This window comes from Eriocheir sinensis, chromosome 11 (genome assembly GCF_024679095.1).
Source record: "Eriocheir sinensis breed Jianghai 21 chromosome 11, ASM2467909v1, whole genome shotgun sequence".
NCBI lineage: Eukaryota > Metazoa > Arthropoda > Malacostraca > Decapoda > Varunidae > Eriocheir > Eriocheir sinensis.
This window is the reverse complement of record NC_066519.1, coordinates 10,426,050-10,453,384: the sequence shown is the minus strand read 5'-3', so window position 1 is coordinate 10,453,384 and position 27,335 is coordinate 10,426,050. Positions and strand designations below refer to the sequence as shown.

Here is a 27,335-nt window from a genome sequence, read left to right as displayed (position 1 = left end):
GTGATCGGAGGAGCCCAACGGAGAGAACTTCTATCGATATTTTCATGCTGACTGCTCTTCTGAACTTCCTTACTGTATGCCTCCCCCCCTCCCGCGGCCCCGCTGCACACGACTTTTTACTCATGCTCATCCCTACACTGTCTAAACCCCTTATGCAAGAGTTAACCAGCATTCCATTTATATATATATATATATATATATATATATATATATATATATATATATATATATATATATATATATATATATATATATATATATATATATATATATATATATATATATATATATATATATATATATATATATATATATATATATATATATATATATATATATATATATATATATATATATATATATATATATATATATATATATATATATATATATATATATATATATATATATATATATATATATATATATATATATATATATATATATATATATATATATATATATATATATATATATATATATATATCCATTGTTGTTGAGTCGCTTCATGTTGGTGTAATTCTGTTGCAAAATTTCAAGTATATTTTGCGGATACATTATTTTCATGTCTACATATACAGTTTTACCACTTGAAGATATAATGAGTAAAGCCTGCAAATATAGATATTAGACTTAAAAATGATCGGAAATGAGAACTGGTGAGTAGAGACTGTATAATGGGGTTTTTTCAGCTTTGGGTTGCGTAAACTACGCCGTGCCCTGTCCGATGTTACCGACTAAATATCCAACCATTTATGTTCATTTTTGTTTTTCACATATTTATATGTAATTATTATGTATAGAGATATGTAGTTATCACTTTCTGTATACACGAAGAATGTGTGTAAAAATAAAAGCGTAATAATAGCATACAAAACTATATAAATAAATTTCCGATTTTTTTGACATCTTAAGCGCCATTGTTCTTGGCTCATGCTGCCCCCGGAAGCTCATTTTTTATTTCACTTGGACAGCTTCTTCTAGAGTCCGAATTGATAGATGGTCTTCAGGACAGCATGTGGGTAGTCTTAGGCCGCTCGGCGGTGGCTGAAAAATCCCAGGTAGTAGCGGCGGATTCGAACCCGCATCATCCACAACGCGGCGAATGCGCGGCCAGCAAGCTAACCACTCAACCACCGCCTCCCCAAAACTAAACATAAATTTCCGATTTTTTTTTACATACATTCTTCCTGTATAAAGAAAATAATAACTGAGATCTCTTTACATCTTGGCCTCGCAAGGAAACGATACTTCCCGTAAACGCATGAAATAAATATATACACCAATGGATTTGTAACCAACGGCAACTGACTCATTTCTGTACCTCAAGTCGACACTGTATGAGTTAAATGCACTGAACAAAGAAAAAACTACTAATAGCTATATATAGTTTGTGTACAAAGCACTATTGTTTATGTTCTGCAGGAAAATAAATTTATGGTTTTCTATATTTAATGTTGTTTTATTGATGGACCACAATATTTTTTAATGTGGGGTAAAAAGCCCATCCCCTGGACCACCCCAGGCTTGGGGTAAAAGGCCCCTTTCTAATGTTTTAAGCAATTCATGTTATAGCTCTTGCAAAAACTCAGCAGTTTGATAAGCCATTAACCAAGCTAACAAAATATATTTCAGATCAATAACTCTAATATTATAGATACAACAGGCACTTCTTTCCTTAGGGGCGGCTTCCTACTCCACTTAACCCTACATATACAAAGTACTCACCGTCTCCTAATTATATTCATAAAGTGAAATGATGAGTGATTGGAATAGGCCTAAGGGTCCACTATTCGACCGTAGCCTCTACTCAGCGCCAGACATATCCTCACCCTTTCAGGTTAGGACGGGAACGTCAATATGTATGTGTGTCATTAGGTGTAACCACGGGTGTGTGATAATGCGTATGCTATTGAGGAAGTGTGCGTAGCGGTGTGGGTGGGTGGATGTGTACGTGGTGTGGATGGCGGAGGTGAGTATTGTGTGGGCGTGCGTGCGTGAGTAGTCGGTAACCGGGTGTGCTGGAGATGGGGCGCTTAAGTTTTGGTGTTGGAAGTGACGGTCCTGGAGACGGCTCGGGACAGTGTTCAGTATCTAGAAAGAAAACGTATATAATGAAAAAACAATACATAAATAAACAAATACGTAATAACAAAATTATTCAATAAGAAAACATCAATATATTGGGAAAAAAATAGCATGAAATAAGTAAACAAATAAGAAATGACGAAAAGTAAGATGTGGATGAATAATATCAAGTAAATCAATAATAAATAACTAATAAATGGAAAACATACGCCCGGGGGAGTTTCGCTTCACTCACTCGCCACCTATACTTCCGATGGTCCCGCAAATCAAGCTCCCAGGCAGCATCCCTACCCATCTCAAGTCCTTCCCGGCAAGATCGACTGATTGACTCTATCCATGAGCTAGGTGGGCGTCCCCTCGGTCTCCTTTGCAAGGTTGGTTATGTACTCTCTCTCGCACATAACCAACCTTGTGAGCAGGATCGACATCTTTGGGGGGTGCCACGTGATCCTATACCAGGCGTTGGCATTCACAGACTATATACACAGACTGCATATTCAGTTTCATCGCGTAGTCGGTTCGACAGGAAGTCATTCCAGCGATATTCCATGATCCTGCGAAAGCACTGGGTACCAAAGACATCGACACGCCTCTCCAAGTCACTATTCAGTGTCCATATCTCACAGCCATACAGTAGAGACAAGGGAACACAAGTGACAATTATTCGAATATTTGTCCTTCTGCATAACTAACTAATGGGGAGCATACACCCGGGGGCGCGTCGCTTCACTACCTCGCCGTCCATATCCCCACTAACTGCCTGGGTCGTGATTCGAAGTCCAGCTGACTCGTGCTAACGCGTGCTAATCCCCATACCACACATACACTATTGAGAGGCATTGTATGTCCGTCATCTTCACGCCGAAAACGAACACAGATAGAATGCTGCCGCATACATAAATCCAGCTAACAGAGTCCCCATTCGGTTTTCTCCTTCTCAGCCCCTCTCCTCTCCTCGCTTTCCGTAGCCCTGTCACACTATGCATTGCCTTCCTCCAGCTTCCCACCTCTTAGACTCTATTACCAATCACTTGTTTACACTGGTGGGCACGGTTCCGCTAATCCGCTAACTGCTAATTAGCGAAGCTAACTTTTCCGTTAGCCGATAAGCGTTTTCGCTAACTTTGGAAACAGTTACCGAACCAAATAGCTTCCGCTAAATGTAGCTCCTTCTCCGCTAACTTGAGTCCACTAAAAAAATTCATACAGGTTTGTCCTTGTCCGTTGTGGGCAGACTCAGCACCAGTTGAGCCACATGGCGCAATAATTCCAGGGCTTCCACTTTTGGGTAAATTACGCCTTAAAGTAGGGAAATTGGACAATTATTAAAGAAACTTTTTGGTATTTTACGGTAATGCATCTTCCATTTCCAGTTCTTTGATCTCGGGATTTAATAACAAGAATTCGATATTTTCCACCTGACAAAAAAAACAACTTAGAATAATAACAAGTGTCAGTTTTGGAAAAAAAAATGCTTAAAGTTGTTGGAAATCTTGGGTAAAATACATGGAATTATGATAAACTGGAATCTTTCTCTTATTGTTGTTGCTTGTTGGGCTACAACATATTGAAATTTCAGGTCACTAGTCCTTGTTTAAGGATTTTAGAGCCAAAATACAAAACCGAGGTTAAATTCACATATAAAAAAAAAAAAAATTAGCGGGTAGCGGTTAGCATTAGCTTCCACTAATTTCTTTATCAGTTCAACGGTTAAGCGTAAGCGAAGCTGACTTTACGGTTTCTCAAGAAAGGTTAACCGATACGCAAATTGGGGTACCGATCGTGTGTGTGTGTGGGAGGGGGGGGGGGGGGGGCGGTGCGTGACGTCAAAATGACGTAACCCGCGCCCCGGAGGAATTAGCTCCGCCCCCGGCCGAGGCTTGAGGCTGAGGAGGCAAGAGTAGAGAGGAGGGAGGGGGATGAAGAGGTGACGACATAAAATATATAATGGCTGACCTTGGGGCTGAGGAGGCAAGAGTAGAGGGGAGGGAGGTGGGTGAAGAGAGGTGACGGCATGAAATATATAATAGCAGAGCTTGAGGCTGCGGAGTCAAGAGTAGAGGAGAGGGAGGAGTTACCCGTCCCTCAGCGCGTGCCACGGGGCCAGATTGAGCCCGAAAGACCGGTGTAGCGTGAAAAACAGTTGCCCGTGAAAAACTGTTGCCTCCCATCTGCGCATGCGTGGCCCAGCTCGGCCTGTCTGCTAGGGATGGGCAAGTACCGTTAATTTGAGTACCGGTAGTACCGGTACCGAAAACTCAAGTGCCGTTAGTACCGGTACCGGTACCGGTACCCAAAGGAGTTTTTTTTTCTTAATGACTTCTGATGAAATTCCCAAACAAATTTCCTGTAAAGAAAACCCTCTCTCTTCCTTCAACTTAATATCAACTAGAGTAGAAATGCAACGTTTAGGAGCCTTCTGATTAATGTAAAATCACTTAGGTTTAAGGACAGACCACCTAGTCTGTACCATGGGGTCTGTGTGGTCTGATTTTCTATGTAAATCTATGTAAATCTCTCTCTCTCTCTCTGAATGAAGTGAATATTTATTTTTTCGAAAGAAAAATAGCATGTATAGTTATTATGGGTGTACTCGATCATAGTCTAATAACAATAAAAATATTTATTAGCAACCTAAAAAAGAAAAAGAATCGGACATGAAGAATTATCCAGTAACTCCAATAAATAAATCAAATAATGGAAACGGGAGCTGTGATGGAAACGGAAAGCAGGATAAAATGGTGGGAACTTGGGGAGACGGTCAGCGGGGCAGTGACTCAGCGTCTACACACAGGGCCCATACCGCATGGAGGCGGGCGAGCACCAGGTACCGGTACCTGGTATCGATAACTGCTATCGGTACTGGTACCGCGAAGCATCATGATCACTTGGGTTCCGGGAAGCTTAATGATCACTCGCCGGTACTGGTATCGATAACTGATATCGGTACTGGTACCGCGAAGCATCATGATCACTTGGGTTCCGGGAAGCTTAATGATCACTCGGCACTGCGCATTGCCGTTAGGATCTTAGTGACGCTCGGTGCTCGCCCGCCTCCATGTGGTATGAGCCCTGTGTGTAGACGCTGAGTCACTGCCCCGCTGACCGTCTCCCCAAGTTCCCACCATTTTGTCCTGCTTTCCGTTTCCATCACAGCTCCCGTTTCCATTATTTTATTTATTTATTGGAGTTACTGGATAATTTTTCATGTCCGATTCTTTTTCTTTTTTAGGTTGCTAATAAATATTGTTATTGTTATTAGACTATGATCGAGTACCCACTACCCATATCACCGAGATATCCACTCACTAAGTGGTGATCTCTCTCTCTCTCTCTCTCTCTCTCTCTCTCTCTCTCGCCTGCTACACCTCCAATATTTAATCATCTTATATAATTCATCATGCAATTCTTTATAGCCAGAAACTCTTGCCAATGGATTAAAACTTTTTTAGATATTTCTTTTTTGTATAAATATTATCTCTCTCTCTCTCTCTCTCTCTCTCTCTCTCTCTCTCTCTCTCTCTCTCTCTCTCTCTCTTTAAAAGTTAACGAGTCATACGAATTTAACAGTGGCAAGTAAAAAGAAAACGAAGTCTTGGGTTAAAAGTTAGTGAGTCCCACGAGTCTAGAAAACGCTAATATATATTGTTATTGTTATTAGACTATGATCGAGTACCCACTACCATATCACCGAGATATCCACTTACTAAGTGGTGATCTCTCTCTCTCTCTCTGAATGAAGTGAATATTTATTTTTTCGATAAAAAAATAGCATGTATAGTTATTATGGATGTACTCGATCATAGTCTAATAACAATAACAATATTTATTAGCAACCTAAAAAAAAAATCGGACATGAAGAATTATCAATAAATACAATAAATAAATCCGAGCAACTGGTACCGGTACCGAGCAATCTGGTACCGGTACCGTACCGTTTAGCTGGTACCGTTAGTACCGGTACTGGTACCGGTACCTGCCCACCCATACTGTCTGCTCCCAGACTCGGCAGAGCACGGAGGCCTCGCGTCTCCCATCACGCAATGCCTGATGCCTTTGTAACGGCAACACCTATATATAAAAAAAAAAATAGCACACAGAAACAAACAGTACCCATCATACTTTCTACTCCCTACTCCTAACATACCACATTCATTCTCTCTAGGAACTCTTTTACTGTCACAATCCTCCTCTCAGTCGTCTCCCCACACAGCCCCAGCAGAAGCAACATCCATTATCTCCCTGTCCTTTCAACCACTTCTTTCGTCTCACACAGCCCATTTCAGGTGGGATAATTATTCTCATTACATCCATTCCTAATCGCTCATACTTCTCACATTCCAGCGTCGTGCTCAACTGTTTCATACTCTCTCATGTCACACCTCTGGCACACTTTGCTGCGGGACTCTGAGAGAGAGAGAGAGAGAGAGAAGGGGCGGGGCCACGCACGCGCAGATGGTGAGGCAACAGTTTATCACGGGGCAACTATTTTTAACGCTACATCGGAACCCTCCTCCCTCCTTCCTCCTCGAGCGCAGCTGACGCGATGCGCAGTGGGTTGGCACTGGATCGGTTAACCTAATTCTTCAGGAACCTCGGCTAACTTTTTAGTTAGTGGATTACCAGTTAGCGAAACTAACTTTTCGGTTAGCGGCGCCCACCACTGCTTGCTTATAACACCAGTTGTATGATAAGTAAATATATTACATACATGATGAAAAACAAAACTTTACTAAACCTACTAATTTACTCTAAACAGTATCTACTATTACTGCTAGTACTACTATTAGGACTACTACTATTTATATTACAAAATAATAATAATAATAATAATAATAATAATAATAATAATAATAATAATAATAATAATGATAATAATAATAATAATAATATACTACTACTACTACTACTACTACTACTATTACTACCATAGCCTATTCAAAAGTAAGTGTTCCTCTATTTCTAAGCAGCATGTGTTGCGCCGCACCTCATTGGCTGGCCTCCCATTTCGGTTCTCGCCCTGATTGGTTGGTTTCCTCTCCCGGCTTTCGTGGAGGCGACAATCACTCACACATGCACTTGGTGATAAATGTTTTAATACTATTTATCTTAGCTCACATTTTATACAAGATAGACAATTTTACCTAACATCATTAAACACAGCAGTGATTGTAGTATGTAGATCCTAAATATTCTTTTTACAACTCGATAAAACCAGAAGTAAATAAATAATCAGTTAATAATTGGGGGGGGGGGTGGGGAGGAGCCTTCGCCTTTGCTGTCCTTCATCTTCCACCTTTGATTAGATAGTTAGTGTAGCTTGTCACAAACAGCCTCGTAAGGACCAGCAGGTCTGCTGTTGTTTGTTCTTCCTTTGTGTTCCCATGTTTTCTTCCATGTCCACCCGTTAATCCCTTCCCTGCCTCTGTCTACTTCTGCGTCTACACACACACACACTAGTTAAAATATAAGTCACACACACACACACACACTAATTAAAATATGTCATTCATATTGATACAAGAATCAAAGCAGGCTCTCACGTCTCAAATGTCCCCTTTACTGATCCAGATATTTCCAAACGAACATCATAACAAGAATTATTGTATGAGAGAGAGAGAGAGAGAGAGAGAGAGAGAGAGAGAGAGAGAGAGAGAGAGAGAAGCTATTTATAGATGACACTTGTCAGTCATTAGTCTCTGGGGATGGGGAGAGCGTACAGACGGTGCCGTTTCTCACAGTGGTGCCACTCTTGGGTTTTTTCACCTAGATCTAGGTTTTATTGCAGTGATCTAGGTTTCTGGGTGTTTTTTTTAATAAAAGTCCATAAATCTAGTTTTTTTTTTGTTAAGCTAATTTTTTACACAATTTTTTCTATTCGAAGCGGTAGTAGTATTTTGAAATATACAATGACGAACAGAGTGAACGCCTGAACGGAAATCAGTATACCTGCCGTACGCTTTTTTGCGACAAACCCCCCCCCCCCCGAATCCCCCCCCCCCTTTTAATAAAGGTGGGGCTTGTACGATTCGCAATGACAAAGGCCCGTTCCCCCTTTTTAGGGGGTAAACCCACAGAAGAAGAAGAAGAAGATTCTGACAGCCCGGAGCTGCCGATTTGTTCCGCGGAGACAAAAAAAAGAAGGCTACGATTTAAGCTGATAATTATGCTACCTGAGGATTAACTTTAGGGTCAGAGGAAGGAAAAGGTTAATTATAGCTCCTTTAGCTAAAGGAGGAGTAAGAAGGAGGAAGTACACACACACACACACACACACACACACACTCATAACTCATATATTGCCTCTATAAGATGATGAGTGTGTGTGTCTGTGTGTGTGTGTGTATTTACCTAGTTGTATTAACCTATATAGTTGTAGTTTTACAGGGCCTGGGCTTACGCGATCGTGTGGTCCCGTCTCCGTATCTATATCTGTTTTGTGGATAAAAGGTGTGTGGGTGTGTGTGTGGGTGGGTGTGTCGAGAGAGAGAGAGAGAGAGAGAGAGAGAGAGAGAGAGAGAGAGAGAGAAATGTTGTTAAAGATTTACCCCTAGTATCACTAGGAGAACGGGCCCTTGTCCGAAGACGGCCCCCGTTAATTAAGAGGGTAAATATGCTCCCTTCCTGCGCGGGAGAGAGAGAGAGAGAGAGAGAGAGAGAGAGAGAGAGAGAGAGAGAGAGAGATCCTATAACCAGCTACAGCTGTGAATTCCGTTTTTTTTTTATTTACTGCTATATAACCATAATATTTAATAATAAATAATAATCTTGTTTTTTTTAAGGAATCTTGATGTTTTTAGGCAACCCATCTCGGTTTTTCCATATCTAGAGAGTGGCAACACTGGTACGTCAGTCTTTGGTGGGCTGCGGAGGAGTGTGCACGATAGTACATATTTCTGTTATTTTTGTCGGATTTTTACAAAATTTGCTCTTTTGAAATTTGGTATTATTACTTTATTTTCAGCTACTGTTGTTTGAGCTCTAATGTCGACGGGCACTAATTTATGATTGCAGCAACCGAGATGTTCTACCGTAACATTACTGACTAGGTTATCTTGGGTTGCTGTATCAAGAAGAGAGAGAGAGAGAGAGAGAGAGAGAGAGAGAGAGAGAGAGAGATAAGCTATTTATAGATGACACTTGTCAGTCATTAGTCTCTGGTGATGAGGAGCTTTTTTTTTTGTCGAGTTGGCTCAATAACCATTTGCCTTAGGTAATTATCCTCTAAAAATTCGGCCATTCTATGTGACTCGCCTTCAGTACCCGACAGTGTCACCTAGTCAATATAAGGGAGATTAAAGTCTCCTAATATCAGTGAATCGCTGTTATCAAGTAATTGCCGTAAAGCGCTGTACATTTCAATATCATCGAGTGACTGCCCCGGAGGCCTGTAGATGGCGGATATATATATATTATTTTTTGCGGTATTTATTCGCACGCATAAATGTTCAACGTTACTGTCTCTTGGTGTTCTGTCGGTAGGTTCGAAATACCTTTTGACATAAAAGGCGACACCACCGCCTTTACGGTTGACACGACCTTTCTTGAAGAATCTGTTGTCACCTGTGTTGTATTCTGAACTTCTATAACATAAATATGCTAAGGGCTGAGGGTTTGTCTTTGAAATTTGAGGCACTTAAACCCATCGTAGGAACACCAAGTTTTGACCTATTGGCGCGGATTTGGCCGAAGTTTATTTTATTATTTTTTTTTTTTAGGCACTTAAACCCATCGTAGCAACACCAAATTTTGATCTATTGGTGCAGATTTGGCCGAAGTTTATTCAGTTTATGTTTGTTAAGCGATATAGCCCCTACTTAATGTGAAAATTAATAGGCTAAGGCCTAAGGGTTTATCAGTGAAATCTGATGCACTTAAACCCGTCGTAGCAGCACCAAATTTTGACCTATTACCGCGGATTTGGCCAAAGTTTATGTTTGCGATATAGCCCCTATTTAACGTGAAAACGGTAATATATTCTCCAATTTCGAGCGAGAGGGACGTTTTTGCTGAGGGGAGAGTATTGTAGCGGGCTTCGCTACAAACCCAATCACGACGCAATTTGCACGGGTGCCAGCTAGTAAAGCAATATTTGTGGTATCAATAAATGTTTCTGTTATAGCAATTTCGTCAAAAGTTTGTTGAAACAAGACATCTCAATTCTTCAAACTTGTTTATTATGCTACCCGCATTGAAACTTGAAGATTATCTTGAGGTTTAGTAATGGAGGTGGTGTTACTTGCGGTTCCACGATTTGGCCTTGGTTGTGTTGCATGCCATATATTTACACAGGCGGGGTAGAGAGACGCAGTCGAGAGCAGTTTTTTGATCGGGTGTCACGCACTGCATCGTTAAGTAGCCTTCCAAGTGCTCCTCAGAGAGAGAGAGTGAGAGAGAGAGAGAGAGAGAGGGGGGGGGGGGGGATCACCATAACTCGTAATTGGCTGACACATTTAGGATCAAGAGCGAGTTTTGCTGGCAGAAATTGCAAGTTATTAGGGTTTCAGCCAATCAGCTGCCTGCAATCTTCCTACAATCTTCCCACATTTTTTTTCTTTGGATTCATACATAGCTGGGTTTGTGAGGACTTATCAAGTGGCTGAGTGGTCAGCGAGTGGACGCGGTGGCCTGGTGGACCCGGGTTCAAGTCCCGCCCGTCGCTACAAGATAACAATTCTTGATCCACTCCGAGTTGTTTAAATCCTACATGCCTGAAGATCGCCTATTAATCCGGACTCTAGCAAAACTCTACAGTGGAGCAGAAATGAGTTCCGGATGACAGCATCAGCCTAACCAATATGGCACCACTATGCATACTTCCCTGCAACACGAAGAGGCTGGGGCGGAACACCAGGCCTTAGCAAGATAGCCTACCGGTGCAGCGAGCCAAACGTAGAAAAAAAGAGGTGTCTGTGTGACGCAGCGAGCGCCATACAATATAATACTAATCTATGGGGAACACCTTGCGATGCTAGTCAACACACAGATTACAAGAGGTTCATAAATAGCCTAATAGTTCGTGTGTGTGTGTGTGTGTGTGTGTGTGTGTGTGAATAAATAAATAAATAATTATATAAATATATTAGTACATGATAAAATAAATAAAAATAAACAAATAGATCTATTTCTATCTATCTATCTATCTATCTATATTTTATGGGGTTGAGTGAAATGTAGTTATAACGTGTCTGCCCCTGTTGGTCAGTTGCCAGTTCTCGCCAGCCGACTGAACTATTCTGATATCTGTAATTTTTTTGTACGCGAGTGTACAGCTAATTGATGTGGCATGTTTCTAACTTTATCATCCCTTAGTATTGCTTCTACTATAAGTATTACTGATACTAATCCTTTCACAGCTGCTAGTACAATGAATACAACAAATATATAGTTTATGTGATTATTTGTATAAGTGATAAAATAATATCGAAGACGATAATAATAATAATGATAAAAATAATAATAATAATAATAATAATAATAATAATAATAATAATAATAATAATAGTAATAATAATAACAATAATAATAATAATAATAATAATAATAATAATAATAATAATAATGAAAATAATAATCATCATCATAATAATAATAATAATAATAATAATAATAATAATAATAATAATAACAGCAACAACAACAACAGCATCACAAAAACTATTATCTTCTTCATCCTCATCACTAGCATTACCTCTCTAAAAACTAGTTAAAAGTGCGGAACGCATGCCTACCCTTCGCCGCCAGAACCGCCACGCCTGTGATGAGACCCACTACGAGCAGACTTAGCACGCACACAGTCACCAGCAAGCGCTTTTCCATGTCGGTGCGAGACAACCAGAACACGCGCACACCACTTCCTCTGTGGAGAGAGAGAGAGAGAGAGAGAGAGAGAGAGAGGTAGGTAAGGAGATAAGTGTGTAGGTATCAAGGAGGTAGGATGGGAGGAGAGAAAGAGGAGCGGAAAAATTGAGGCCATTGTGGTCGGCCGGCGTTTCAGACCTGACCTGACCATAAACCTGCCCATACACCAGACTTGACCCCACCCTGGCTGCTCTCTACATCCACTCACTTAGCTTACACCGAGCCTGCTGGATGGACGTGTCAACGTGTGTGAAGAGACAATAGAAAAAAAAGGTTTGTCTCCTGCGCTGCATATGGTTACACAGCAATATTCAATAAGGTGCAGCGTCCTACATTGACGCTTTAATATTGAGAGACGGCACTACCTCCCCCATCCACTCCCATATCTATCCTAAAAGCAAAGAAAGATTAATACATCCTACAAATGGCGTAATATATATATGAGTAACAGTGAATTTTTATTTTTGACAAATTATGGCCAGCTCCACATTTTACACTAGGGAAAGTGGACTTCCGTAACGTGGTAAGTGCATTCTTGCCGCCTTAAGTCAATGAAAGCATATTGTTTGACGTTAGTGATCGTATGAATGACGTAGAGTCCCATGTATATAATTTACACTTATCAAATAAGGCAGTTGCCGAAAAATATTTGCAGGTGATGTGTTATTATACTGGGAAACAGATCTTCCATGTTGCAGAACAGACTTAGGGTAAGGAGTCGCTAAATCTACAGAAAACTAATTCACTTCACTTGCCAATAGCATACACACACACTCTTTATCTTCCATGTACGTTTAGTCATTTAAGTATTATAATTTCCTTACGTGTATTTTACTTTTTAATTTATTACCAATTTATGGCTTGAATAAATGTTAAAAGAAGCCCCCGTGGAAATACTTCACACTACTGTGTGACAAGCGGATTTTTTTACAATATTGGGCGGACATCAGCCGGACTGTCAAACCTCACTTAAGAATCGCGCTACTAGTAGGGCCTCTCTCACATCCTACCTCCATGATAGGAAGCAGGAAAATAAGCAACTATATAGGTATGTATTTATATATGTATGCATGCATGTATGTAACTGACTCCTATAGTCGGTTCACCCGAGTCTGAAGCGTACATTATCGCGCAACGGCAACCTGCAGCCATGCGGCGTGTCCGATTTCGTGGACACTGTATGCTAGCCTACGTATAGTAAACAGTCGTCAGCGTCAGTACTGTTCAGGCAGCAATAACAAATACCGTCAATTATAGTCGATTATGAGTTGAAAAATATTACTAACATCGCAAATAGCTGTTTTGTTAATTCACAAGATCGCTGATTATGATTATTAAACAGCCGTGAAACTGTCCACCACCCCCAAAAAAATAACAGGCTCTATATTGATAAAACAGCTATTTGCGACATTACTAATATTTTTTCAACTCATAATATTACTGACACTGACGACTGTTTACAATGCGTTGGCTATCATACATTATCCACTAAATCCGACACGCCGTGTGGCTGCAGGCTGCCGTTGCGCGATAATGCACACTTCAGACTCGGGTGAACCGACTATAGTCACCGTCTCTTAGTTATTTCGGTGAAACTTTTGCTGTTGCCGTAGACATCTCGAAAACTTTTGACAGAGTTTGGCACAAATCTTTGCTTTCTAAACTACCCTCCTATGAAACCTATCCCTCTCTTTGTACTTTTATCTCGTTTAATATGCAGCAGATTTATCTCTGCTGTGGTAGACGGTCACCGTTCTTCCCCTAAACATATCAGAGCGGTATCCCCCAAGGCTCTCTCTATCTCTTATTCTCTCTATTGTTCATTAATGATCTTTCCAAAACAAACCGTCGTATCCATTCGTACGCCGATGACTCTCCTCTGCATTACTAAACATATTTATTGGCAGAAGATCAGCCCTAAAAGAATTACAAGCCTCTAGACTGAACGCTGCGCTTAACCTTAGTCTAGACCTTGCTACCATTTCTGAACCGGGTAGGAGGAACTTGGTGTTTTTCAGTCCCTCAAAAACTATTTCCCCACATGTCAAATCGATACAATCTTACAAACACCTATCACCTACTCTTCAAAAACACTTTCCACACTAAACATTCTCGGTCTATCCCATACTCAGAACGTCAACTGGATGCCTCATTAAATTTATCCTCTCTTGCTGAATCAACTTCCTCGAGGTTAGGCATTGTGTATTGTCTCCACCAGTTTTATTCTCCCCTTCACATGTGCTATCCATATACAGGGGCCTTGTCCGCCCTCGTATGGAGTATGCATCTAGTGTCTGGTGTCACACACCCACACCTCCCTTTAGGAAAGAGTAGTGTCTTAAGTTCTACGTCTCATCACTTCCCCTCTTCTTACTGACATCCTTCTTCCTCTTAAATTCCGCCGCATTGTTGTCTCTATCTTCTATCGATAGTATCATGCTGACTGCTCTTCTGACCTTGTTAGCTGCATGCTTCTCCTCCTTTCATGCCCCCGCTGCACTCGAATTCCTCCTCTAGCTCATCCCTATACAATTTAAATCCATTATGCGAAAATTAACCAGCATCTTCATTATTTCATCCTTTTCACTGGTAAACTCTGGAACAGACTTCCTTCATATGTGTTCCACCTGCCTACGACTTCACCTATTTAAATAGAGCATTATCAAATCACCTCTCCACCCGAAATTGACCTTCATTTGTCCACTCTTCTCTGTTGTTATAAGAGCAATGTTTAGTCTAGTGTCACACATTCACGAACTTTACTCCCGGTGCCTCCCGACGTCAAGACACGCTCCGAAAGTTTTGGAAATTATTAAACAATCGGCGCCCTCCCCGACATCTATCACCCGTCGGCAATAAACCACGATCGTTGGATGTCCATTTCAGCAACGTCTCAACAACGTCGTTTCGACATGGTCTCTTTACGATGATCATAACATAGGTCTGACAGCGCGACATTTTTAACGTCGAGAGTCAAGATCGTGAATGTGTGACTAGCCTTAGTTGGCTCTTTTCTTTTCATTTACTGCTGCCCTTGAGTTGCTAATTTTACTGTAAAAAAAGATATGTATATGATTTTCACATTCAAACACATTCTCTCTCTCTCTCTCTCTCTCTCTCTCTCTCTCTCTCTCTCTCTCTCTCTCTCCACCTACCCGCCATGGATAAGGTCAGTACTGTCACCAACACCCATAGACATATTGCCAAGGTTATGTAACTCGTTCTACTTCTTTTTCTTCTTGTTTACTTGGATTGATACTCTTGAACACCTCTCGTTCCTGATGCTGACTGCTGTGTTGTTTCTCTCCTTTTCTTCGTCTTGTCCTCCTGCCCTTCTTCCTTCTCCTCCTCTTCTTCCTATTCCTTATCCTCCCGTATATTATGTATCTCCCACTACCTGCAACATAGAGATACGCACAGTAAAATATAATGCATATAATTATGTTTGAATCACTTACTTAAGAACTGATCATGTGATGGAACATAACCTAATCCCACTCAAATCAATGATATAAAAAATAACAGAACTGTCCCATTAATAAGCTCTGGAACATGGAGGCAATACGAATAAATAATTAACAATCCGGGTTCACACCTGGAAAGTCAACAGTTGATCGGATCCAAGCATTTTGCGTCATTGTGGAACGACGACATGACATTTAACTCAGTGCATCGCGAGACACTCAGGGACGTTCTGATTCGTGGGATTCCTGAAAGCATTACTGACCTGATGACAGGCCATTATTCTAAGACCAAGAGTGCTGTGAAGTGTGAGGGGGCGTTTCCGTCTTCCTGTCTTTGTTGATAATGCTGTACTCCTCTCAGAATCGCTGGAGATCCTGGTGATGGCTCTCGAAGTGCAACATGTGGAGGCAAAGCCGTTGGGATTGAAGGTCTCCTAGGCCAAAACCAAGGTCCAGTCGTTTGGAGTCTAGCTGGATGGCACAGTTTAGTCTGTTCATGCATGTGGTGAGGATGTCAAGATCACCAAAAGTTTCACATACCTTGGTAGTGTAGTGCATAACAATAGTGGGTCTTTCCATGAAGTCACTCGACGGATTGGCCTGGTCCGCGATGTTATTGATTCCCTAAATATGGCGTTGTCGATATCTTTGCAGAAAGACAAAGATTCGAATCTTTGTCGCTTGTGCTTTCTGTCTTTCTGCATGGCTGTGAGAATACAGACACCGAACTTCGAGAGGTGTGTCGATGCCTTTGGTTCTAAGTGTCCTCGCAGGATAATGGGGTATCGCTCGAATGACTTGTCGATCAGTGACTACTCCATGGAACTGAATGGAAGTGTGTTACCAGTTTACTTCATGAATACCACTTCCGGCTATATGGGCACGTGGCGCGTTTTTTAAACAAATCCTTAGGGGACAACTCCTTGGCATCTATCAACTTATGACTTTCTGATAAAAAAAAACCGATTCCGCAAGAGGCGTTCTACTGGTGATTGTCTTGCTTTCCTAACTGACTTCTGGACATCTGATCTTACCCTTTTCGGGAAAACTCTTGCCCTTGCCTTAAGGGGGGGTTGTAAAATTGCGAATCCTATGTTAAATTCCTTATGTTCTAAGTGTATTATTTTTTCATCAGACTCATTCATATACCGAAAGAAAGAGGAAAATTCACAGAATTTTATAAGCCAAAAAAAAAAAAAAAAATCAGGCCGATCATTTACAGCCCCTCCTTAAACGTCTCAAAACATTTTGACAGAGTCTGGCAGGCATTTTTTCCTCCTAAACTGCCCCCCAACGGATTATTTCACTCTGTACATTTATTTCCAATTTATTTTCAGGCCGATCTATCTCTGTTATGGAAGAGTGTCCCTATTCGAATCCTTGAACTATCAACGGTGGTGTTCTGCAGGACTCTGCTCTATAACCCAGATTTTATTGTTCAATAAACAACTTTCCAAAACAAACTGTTCTCCCCACTCCTACCCATGGGCCTCTACTTGCGCTACTCAATGTATGTTATTTCCCAACAGGAATTACAGGACTCAAAGCTGGACGTTACATAACTCGTAAACTCTGACCTTACCATCATTTCCGAATGGAATAGAAGGTGCTTCCTGTCTTTCAATGCGTCTAAAATTCAATTTTGGCGAACCCTCCATGAATAGCTCACGATAGCTATTAGGAGAGAGGGATACTTGCTCTTGTGATAAAGCCAAGAGAAAAATGGCAAATATCCCAACTTCTAGACGACAATGAGTCTAACCTGCACTAGAAAAATAAAATAAAAACGTGTGAAGCAGTCGAATGAAGCAATCGAGCAGGGTGCCGACAGCGCCACCTGGACACAGGTAGAGAAAGGTGCCGCAAGCCCCATCCCTCATTTTTTTTTTCAAGCCTCCTCGGTCCGTCAAGACGCACTCCACTGCTTGGCTCACTTCGCTACGGTGAACGGTGTTTCTGGAAGTTTCAGTTTTCTAACCCTCTTCCCGACAGGTGCGGATCTACGGTCCCCTTCCGGACCGGCGTTCTCTCTCCCCGTGCCTCCAGGCGAGAGGAGCGGCAGTGTTTGTGGCGAATTACTGGCGTCCTTATGGTTCGCTTTCGTCCCTGGATGCGCGGATTTATGACCCGCGTGTAACAAGTGCTCATCGTCCATATAACTCGCTTTCGTCCCTGGATGCGCGAGTCCACGACCCCCTTCCGGATCGGCGTCCACTCTCCACGTCACATCGGGCGTGAGGGGCGACCGTGTTTGTGACGAGTACTCAGCGTCCATATGGCTCGCTTTCGTCCCTGGAAATGCGGATCTCTATCCCCTCCCGGACCGGCGCACTCTCTCCCTGTGTCACCAGGCGAGAGGAGCGGCCGTGTTTGTGACGAATGACTTGCGTCCACATGGTTCACTTTCGTCCTCGGAAGCGCGGATCTCTATCCCCTCCCGGACCGGCGCTATCTCTCCCCGTGCTACGGGTGCGAGGAGCAGCCGTGTTTGTGACGAGTGATTGGTGTCCTTATGGTTATTGGCACATTTCCATCCACCCTCGTTCCGTTAGCTCCTCGCTTTCCAGGTTGGAGAGGTAACTTTAAGTTTACCAGGTTTCCCTTGGGACTCGAGGTTAGCCATGGTAAGGTTATCTGAAGATAATGCGATAGAAAAACGCCTAAAACTCTTTAGTGCTTCAGTTTCCCTTACCATGTCTTGCAGACAATGAGAATCCCTGCTGGGCTTCTTCGATTTCGGGTTTCTCTTTTCTTTCTTTAGGAGAACCCCGACCTGGAGGGCACGGCTATTTGTTTCGACATTTATAACATGACGGTGGTCCACTGCTTCGACAAGCATGGCACCTTCTGTTCAGGAAATCTGCTGTCACTGTCGGAACAGATTTTTGCCCTCGCGGCATCACGTCAACCCAGCAGCTGCCAGGGGAAGACCACGAGTGGGCAGATGCTTTCTCCCGCTTCAAGAGGTCCTCAGTGGAATGGACCTTGAAATGGGAGTACTTCGAGAAACTATGCATTAGGTGAGGGACACCGCAGATCGATTTCTTTGCCTCCATAAGATCGGATAGGCTTCTCGATAGTTCAGAAAACGGAGGGCGGTCCGGACGCTTTCATCGAACATTGGAACAGTTGGGACTTTATCTGTTCCCTCCCCCATGCACTAGCATTCTATTAAAAGTGCTGCATAGTCCGAAACCCTTCATGGTCAGGGTAGCATTTATTGATAGCGCCGTGGTGGCCAGCACAATCATGGTTCGCGGAACTTAACCAATGGTGCCCTTCCCCTTTCCCGCCAGAAGCTCATGCTCTCGAGGGGATTCGTCCTGACAGTCTCTTTTCCACACTGGCACTTCACGCATGGAGTTTTTCAGGCCTGTCTAGTACGCCTCTTCCCCTAAAAGGTCGTATGGGACATGCTTTCCGCTTTTCTTCCTTTCTCTTAAAACATTACGAATCTCATTAGAAGGGTTTCCGATCCTTCGTGAGGGTAAGACATACAGAAAGAATCACCGAGGCCACAATCTTGGAATTTCTTTATTTTCTTTCCCACATGAAGGGGAAGAGGTCATCTACAATTGCAATTCACCTTGCTGCTCTAACTGACCCACTTAAGTATGGCTGGGGATTTGGCCTAGACCCTCACTCAGTTCAGCTTCTTTTAAGCGTGGTCATTTCATTAAAATTCCCCAAGAAGGGGCAGCACCTTTCGGTCCCTAGAAAAGGTTATAACGTCCCTCGCTTCCACCAATTACCGGGACGAACCTTCAGTAATGAACCTTTCCTGTTCCTCGTAGCACTCGCATCCGGTTTCAGGTCCTCGCAGCTTAGGGTGGTCACACGTTTCCCCGGGTACGCTACATGCACGGCAGATGGTTCTGCAGTTTCCTTCGCTCCGTCTCCTAAGTCGCTAGCTAAGAATGAGCGCCTCGATTACCATTCCCATACCAGTGGTCATACTAGCCTGGTACCTGTAACGGGAGGCTCATCCACTCTGCCTTGTGTCGGCCTTGAGGATATGCATGGCATCCTCTACGGCTCGCAATCAGTATCACCTCTTCAGTGATCCCGCTGATATCCGAGCCACGCACCCCGTGCTCACAATGTCCTGGGTGCCGCTGCATCCCAGGCCTTCGTTCGGATCCATTCTCTGTACCGCTTCAAGAAGAGCGACCAGTAGAGCACGGTTTCCTGTTTTGTGGCCCGCTATCTCTTCCTCTCTGGGGACGACTCCTCCTGCGTTTCACTTTGAGATACATCAGGAAAACGTTTTGACATTACGTCAGCATGGATAGCAGGTGGAGAGGGCAAGGTGCACTCCTACCTCTTTCCTCTTTATTTAGATTTTCCTTTTCTTTTCTTGGGCCTTAAAAGGAAAAGTTGTGCTGGGAGTATGCTCCCTTATCGGTCGTGGTACTTTTGATATTGTAATGAATTTTGGCTTTAATGAATTGACCTAGTGCTCCTTTGGATTTATTGTCCTGGGGCCGAATTCACAAAGGCTTAGGGCATATTTTTGGGCCCTTAGTGCGTAGTTTTAAGAACACTGAGATTCACAAAGCTCGCGCGGTAATAACCAAGGATTATATACTATAAGGATAGCTCACTAAGCTTGTGTTTACCCACAATGCATCGCGGACGACGTCACACATGTAAACAAATGGTGCTTGGCGGCAAACTGGTTCACTTCACTGTGTTCTCACCGTAGCGTGCTCAGTGAAAATGGTGATTTGTGGTGTATATGGGTGTTACAGTGGCTCAACTGCGGAAAGTCGTCAAGGTGTTAAGTTCATTAGGTTTCCTAGAGACAAACACACCTTGAAGAAGTAGATTTTGGCCTGCAAACGAAAAGATGAAGTGAAGGTGGAGTCTGCGCGAAAGTAAAGCCAATACAGCTTTATAGTGAAAGTTTGGTAAAGGTAAATTCATTTAGTGAAAATTTTGCGTAAATATTATACAATATATATCTATGTATAAAAATAAAAATAAACTTTTATTATATATGTCAGGATGCAAATTAAGTTGTAGAAAACTAATGATAATAAAAGTTAAGAAAACGTAAGCATCGATGGTAAACAGCAATATTTCTGCAGCTTGTTTTTCATGTTTCTCACATTATTTATATTGTTGTATACTATTAGCTAACACAACAGCTGCCTAATTTAATTACTTATTCTTAGCAATCAAAAAGCACAAAATCTGACCATGAATAAGAATAAATAAGGGTCTTCTAGTACATTGTATACTGTGAGAGCAGGGTGAGAGTGAACCAGATGACACACCACAGTCATGACATAATCGATGACGTTTCAGTGAGCTATCCTTATAGTCTATAATCCTTGGTAATAACTACCAACTAATCGATGACGTCACTGGTTAGTGTGCATATTTACAAAGCCTTAACGCGCACTGTGTGACGCTAAATATGTTGTTAAATAACTACTGCCTTGAAGGTGTAGTAAACGCTAACAATATTATAATTTTTACGTATAAATGCTTATAAATCGCGTTTTCAACTTGAAAGAAAACTTGGCCCGTAGAGGCAGTCCATTTCTTTATAAAATTTTGAGATATACACACTTTGAGAGGCATACGGTAAGTGTGGGCGGTATTTTTTTTTTTTTTTTTTTTTTTACAACAAAGGAGGCAGCTAAAGGGCACACAAAAAAAGAAAAAAATAATAAATGTAATGCCCGCTACTCGCTGCTCCTAAAAAAGAAACAAAAGAGGTGGCCGATAGGAAGATCAAATACGGGAGGAGAGGTGTCCTGATACCCTCCTCTTGAAAGAGTTCAAGTCGTAGGCAGGAGGAAATACAGATGAAGGAAGATTGTTCCAGAGTTTACCAGCGTGAGGGATGAAAGAGTGAAGATGCTGGTTAACTCTTGCATAAGGGGTTTGGACAGTATAGGGATGAGCATGAGTTGAAAGTCGAGTGCAGCGGGGCCGCGGGAGGGGGGGAGGCATGCAGTTAGCAAGTTCAGAAGAGCAGTCAGCGTGGAAATATCGATAGAAGATAGAAAGAGAGGCAACATTGCGGCGGAATTTAAGAGGTAGAAGACTATCAGTATGAGGAGGAGAGCTGATGAGACGAAGAGCCTTAGCCTCCACTCTGTCCAGAAGAGCTGTGTGAGTGGAGCCCCCCCACACATGAGATGCATACTCCATACGAGGGCGGACAAGGCCCCTGTATATGGACAGCAACTGTTCGGGGGAGAAGAACTGGCGGAGACGGTACAGAACGCCCAGCCTCGAGGAAGCTGATTTAGTAAGAGATGATATATGAAGTTTCCAGTTGAGATTTTGAGTTAAGGATAGACCGAGGATGTTTAGTGTTGAGGAAGGTGATAGCTGGGTGTTGTCAAAGAATAGGGGATAGTTGTTTGGAAGATTGTGTCGAGTGGATAGGTGGAGAAACTGTGTTTTTGAGGCGTTGAAGGACACCAGGTTCTTCTTGCCCCAATCGGAAATAATAGTAAGGTCTGAGGCTAAGCGTTCTGCAGCCTCCAGCCTTGAGTCGTTAAGTTCCTGAAGGGTGGGTCTTCTATTAAAAGAAGTTGAGTAATGCAGAGTGGAATCATCGGCGTAGGAATGGATAGGACAGTTCGTTTTGGAAAGAAGATCATCAATGAACAACAGAAAGAGAGTGGGAGATAGGACAGAACCCTGTGGGACACCACTGTTAATAGATTTAGGGGAAGAACAGTGACCGTCTACCACGGCAGAAATAGAACGGTCAGAAAGGAAACTGGAGATAAAGGTACATAGAGAAGAATAGAAACCGTAGGAGGGTAGTTTAGAAAGCAAAGATTTGTGCCAGACCCTATCAAAAGCTTTTGATATGTCCAGCGCAATAGCAAAAGTTTCACCGAAACGGCTAAGAGAGGATGACCAAGAGTCAGCTAAGAAGGCTAGGAGATCACCAGTAGAACGCCCCTTGCGGAACCCATACTGGCGATCAGATAGAAGGTCAGAAGTGGAAAGGTGCTTTTGAATCTTCCGGTTAAGGATTGATTCAAAAGCTTTAGATAGACAAGAAAGTAAAGCTATAGGACGGTAGTTTGAGGGATTGGAGCGGTCACCCTTCTTAGGTACAGGCTGTATGAAGGCATACTTCCAGCAAGAAGGAAAGGTAGATGTTGACAGGCAGAGGCGAAAGAGTTTGGCAACACCGGCCGGGGGATTGTCAGACCTCCCTCCTCCTTCATCTTCCTACCTCCTCATCCATTCGACCATCCATCCATCTCTATATTTGTCCCTCCGTGAGACCATGGACCTTTATCGGGTGACAGCCCATGAGTTGGGCTGCAGATATGGCAAGACACTCTTAACTTTTCCTCGTTCCTTCCTTCCGTCCTTGTCTGCCTCGGTATATATGTGCCACATTATTTTTAATTTGCTTTCTTCCTGCCTCAATCTCCTCCTTATCTTCTTTTTTTCCCCTTAAGCATGTTCTTAGATAACAAGACATCGAACAGCAGAGTTACCTTGACGTTAATGTGCAGCAAACGACGAAATAATTAAGTTCCTAGATTACGATTTAGTACAGTTTGCCTTAAAAGGAAGAAAAATGGAAAAAGAGAACGGGTTGTTTTGAGCGGCAGCTGGAGGGGCATCTCTACGATTGGCTGACGGTTTTGTGAACATGCTTGTGATTCGCTGCAAGGCCAATGACGTCATCAACCAATCAGCGGCCTCGCTGACTTAGCGCACCTCTAAAGGTTTGCTTTATGAACCTGGTTTTCCCCCTCTCGGGTAACGGAGAGGATTCTTCAAGATTGTACGCTATGGTAAGTTCGGGTGACTCAGGTCGTCTCTACGCTCACCGACTAGGGACGCAAAAAAACTCAGGTTTGTGGCACTTCGATGGAGTCGCCTTCTCCCCTGCTCCGTTAGCTATCGTGCACTAGTCATGGAGGGTTCCCAAAATGACGGTTTTGATCTCTGAAAAAATATTTTTGGGAACCCGGAATGACTAGTGCACCTTCAAGGCCAAGTTATGTATCTTCCGAACCACGGTTTGGGTTCACGTATTCATCGTTGCTTCGGGAGGAATCAAACCTACCAACGCGCTTCGAAGCTTCAGTCACTTCGGACGCTACTCCCCGGCTTTGAACAAAGGTAACGTGGCTTCTCTTGCTCATCACCCAGGAGATTGGATTAACCCACTCTCGACTCCACATTCCTGCCTTGGGCTGAGCAGGGTTGGCAGTCCTTTATCGTCGTCCGGCTCAAGGGACGATCCCGCCGGTGACCCGACTGGCTTGGTACCTCGTGGAGCTGACAGAGGTGGACCCGTTACCCGGTCAGCCGTTGCCCCCGTCTCCTGCCGGACCGAGGGCTGCTTCTACCGGGCTTCGAGAGAAACGGACCGAGGCGTCTTCCATCGTCCTGTGTTGTGGGCTGTATCTATGCCCGCCGTCTGCTTCTATCTACCCGGAAGGAAGTGGGACCAACGTCACCTTGCCAGCCCCGGCTGTCGCTGTCCTCCCGAGGACCCGATCAGTTGTGTTTGTCATCCACCCTTAGCATAGGTCACCCGTGGCACAACCTTTACATGCATATTCCTTACTTCCCAGCTTCCTTCCCCATAGAAGGTTCCACCAGCCTGCTTCGAAGCGCCTTGAAATAATGAGGTAATGGGGCTTGACGCACCTCCCTCTATCTGTTTCCAGGTGGCGCTGCCAGCACCCTGCTCGATTGCAGTAATCGACTGTTTCGCACGTTATTTTATCTTGTTTTTCTAGTTCTACTTCTTTCTAATTCACTTTGTAGTCTAGAAGTTGGGATTTGTGCCGTTCTTCTCTAGGCTTAATCGCAAGGGCGAGTATCCCTCTCTCATAATAACTATCGTGAAATTGTCATGGAGGGTTCCCAAAATTAGGTTTCTTAGAGATCAAAACCGTTATTCTCCACTTATCAACTCGACACAATCTTCCAAACATATCTTATATTTATCAACAATGTTTAGCTGTCTCCTTCTTCTACAACAATCATCAGTGTCCTTAACTCAAAATATTAACTGGACACTTCATATCTCAATTTTGTGCTAAATTTTCTTCCTCGATGTTAGGAGCTCCGTATCGTTTCAACCAGTTTCCCCTCACCCAGGTATTATCCATTTACAACGGCCTTGTCAGTCCCTGCATGAAGTATGCGTTTCATGAGTGTGTGTGCAAAAATATTGTCTCTCTTTCTATCTTCTATCGACTGCTCTTCTGAACTTGCTAACTGCATGGCTATCCCTCCCACGACCCCGATGTACACGATCTTTTCTTTTACCTTATGCCTCCACTATCCAGATCACTTATGCGGGAGGCGGTGGCTGAGTGGTTAGCGTGTGGGCCCTGCATTCCTCTTGTTCTGGACGACGCGGGTTCGAATCCGCCGCTACCACTTGGGCTTTTTCAATCACCGCCTAGTGGCCTAAGACGACCCACATGCTGTCCAGGAGACCACCTATCAACCCGGACTCTAGAAGAACCGTCCAAGTGAATAAAAAATGAGCTCCGGGGGGGCAGCATGAGCCAAAAGTAGATGGCGCCACTATAAACACTTGCCTGAGTCATGACGGGCAAGAAAGCCTACCGGCACCATAGGCTAAAACGTTAAAAAAGGGCTAACCTTTATCAATTTTTTTCATCCCTTTCGCTGGTAAACTCGGGAGGGCCGCTTGTATTTCCTCCTACATACAAGACCACCCTCATCGAAATTTACTTCTTTTCTGGCTGCTCATTCTGTATCCCTTATGCTGAAGCATAGCTTGGCGATCTTTTGTTTTTTTCTGCTATTTTGTGCCACTGAGCTGTTTTCATTGATGTTACAAAACTGTTTGTAATGATTTTAAAATAGCGCTCAGCAAGTCTAGTAAGTGGATGTCTGGCGTGCCAACCTACTCTAGTAACCACATCACGACCTTCGGATGTAATTGGTTGATGCTGGACCAGCATATGGCCCTTCATCAAACCCAAATACTCCAAAGACTATATCTTGCAACCTAATTTAAGGGCTAATGTCCCCTACATTAGGAAAGGGGGTTAATGTTACATGTTATTAAGCATTTTAGATCAGTGTATTATGTCTAGGTGCTAAATGAGGACTAAGACGTTCTCGCTTATAGGATTCAGTCGGTACGAAAACATGAGGACAGGCGGACTTGTTATTTATTTCATAGTTTGTAATTTATTACTATTTTTTTCTGATAACGCATTTTTTTTTTTTGGGGGGGGGTTGTATCCTTGTTTAACGTTTGCTGTTCATCCTTGCATTTTAATTATCCGTAATTCATAAGTTTAGTTCACTGTGGTGTCTCCCGTTGTGTGATAATTGTTATTGTGGAATTTCATCTAGCTTGTAACTGAAATTATATATACTACTACTGCTACTACTACTACTGCTACTACTACTGCTACTACTACTAATACTGCTACTACTACTACCACCACTTTTACTATTACTGCCACTACTAATTCTCCCACTACTACTACTGCCACTTACCAGTACATATGAGCCATCACAGTTGGATTTGCACTAATATAATCCATTGTGTAACTGAGTTATATTTCCGATATCAAATCTGATGCACTTGTGCGTAGGTAACAAACGACAGATTTACGTTTCTCCTCTCTGAGCTTTTTCTACGCCTTTTTGGTCCTCCACGTTTTCACTTCCTGGTTTGGTGGCGAACATCTGTTATTCGTCCTACCTGCGTCTCCGAATGCTTTTCTTATCTCCGATCCTTGTATCTTATCGATCTTATCACCCTAGGGTGGCTTCAGACACTCGTTCACGGCCTGCCTGCCATCCTGCCTGCTTGCTTCCTGTGACCTACAGTAAAAAAGGAAGACTTACAGCGTCAACAATAACACACACACACACACACACACACACACACACACACACACACACACACACACACACACACAGATATAGACATACACATACACAAAAAACACACACATACACAAGGGTGAAAGGACACTCATAGATAAGAGACACACACACACACACACACACACACACACACACACACACACACACACACACACACACAAACCGCTCCGGCAGCTCAATCGGTTTGAGCGCTGCGCTGCAAGGCTTCACGGCCAAACAGGCGGCGGTTCGAGCCCCGCTCAAGCCGGATTGTTTCCGTTGACTAGGAGTGGTTACTGTCACCCCTTGAGTAAGGGGGATAGGGTGTGTGGTGTGTAAGGTCCTGGCAGTACCCAGAGATCGACGATAATGAGCACTTGCTCACGTCGGGAGGGTACCTGCTGGCGAATGCGAGTTCAACTCGTGATCAGGCCGTGGTGAATTATACACACACACACACACACACACACACACACATACATACACACGCACTTGACAAAGTAATTATTTACTATTATACCCTTGACATTAATCATCTAATTATGTGTATAACAGGCTAGAAGGAACAATTGATTTTCAGTGATATCACGTTTCAGCTTGTCATTATTGGAATTAAATCATTGCATCGTTTTTTTTCTTCAATAACGAGTTGTTTAAACTGGTGGACTGGATAACTATGGATTCATCACTGGTAATTACATTAGCCAATGCATGTTTTTGCTATCATGAAAAAAAGTTGGCTCAAGAACTGTCGGGAGAGTTTGAAAGCATTACTTTAAAAAAAATACATGAATGTTTTTTTTTTTCAAGAAAAAGACCATACTAATAAATTCCAATAAAGAAAAGTTGGTTTGATAACTGTCCGGAGGTTTTCAAAATAATTAATTATAAGGGATATGTTGATGATTTTTTTTTAATCTTTGAATAAAAACATAACGGTTTCTGGATTACTTTAATTTAGAACACAGAAGTATTACATTTGCAGTAGAGCATGAAGCCGACAACCAGTTATCGTTTCTGGATGTCAATGTAAAGGAAGATGGGGATGGCTTT

The 27,335-nt window shown here is 42.7% G+C and overlaps 1 long non-coding RNA gene across 1 annotated transcript; it reads right to left on the bottom strand.

Moving 5' to 3' along the window:
* Window positions 1-493: 493 nt before the first annotated feature.
* On the bottom strand, window positions 494-26,117 carry LOC126996819 (uncharacterized). Its single transcript, XR_007751619.1, has 4 exons — window positions 25,908-26,117; window positions 15,105-15,346; window positions 11,820-11,947; window positions 494-2,094 (listed from the first exon to the last, which is right to left on the bottom strand). It is a non-coding gene; the product is annotated as an uncharacterized LOC126996819 (long non-coding RNA).
* Window positions 26,118-27,335: the final 1,218 nt, after the last annotated feature.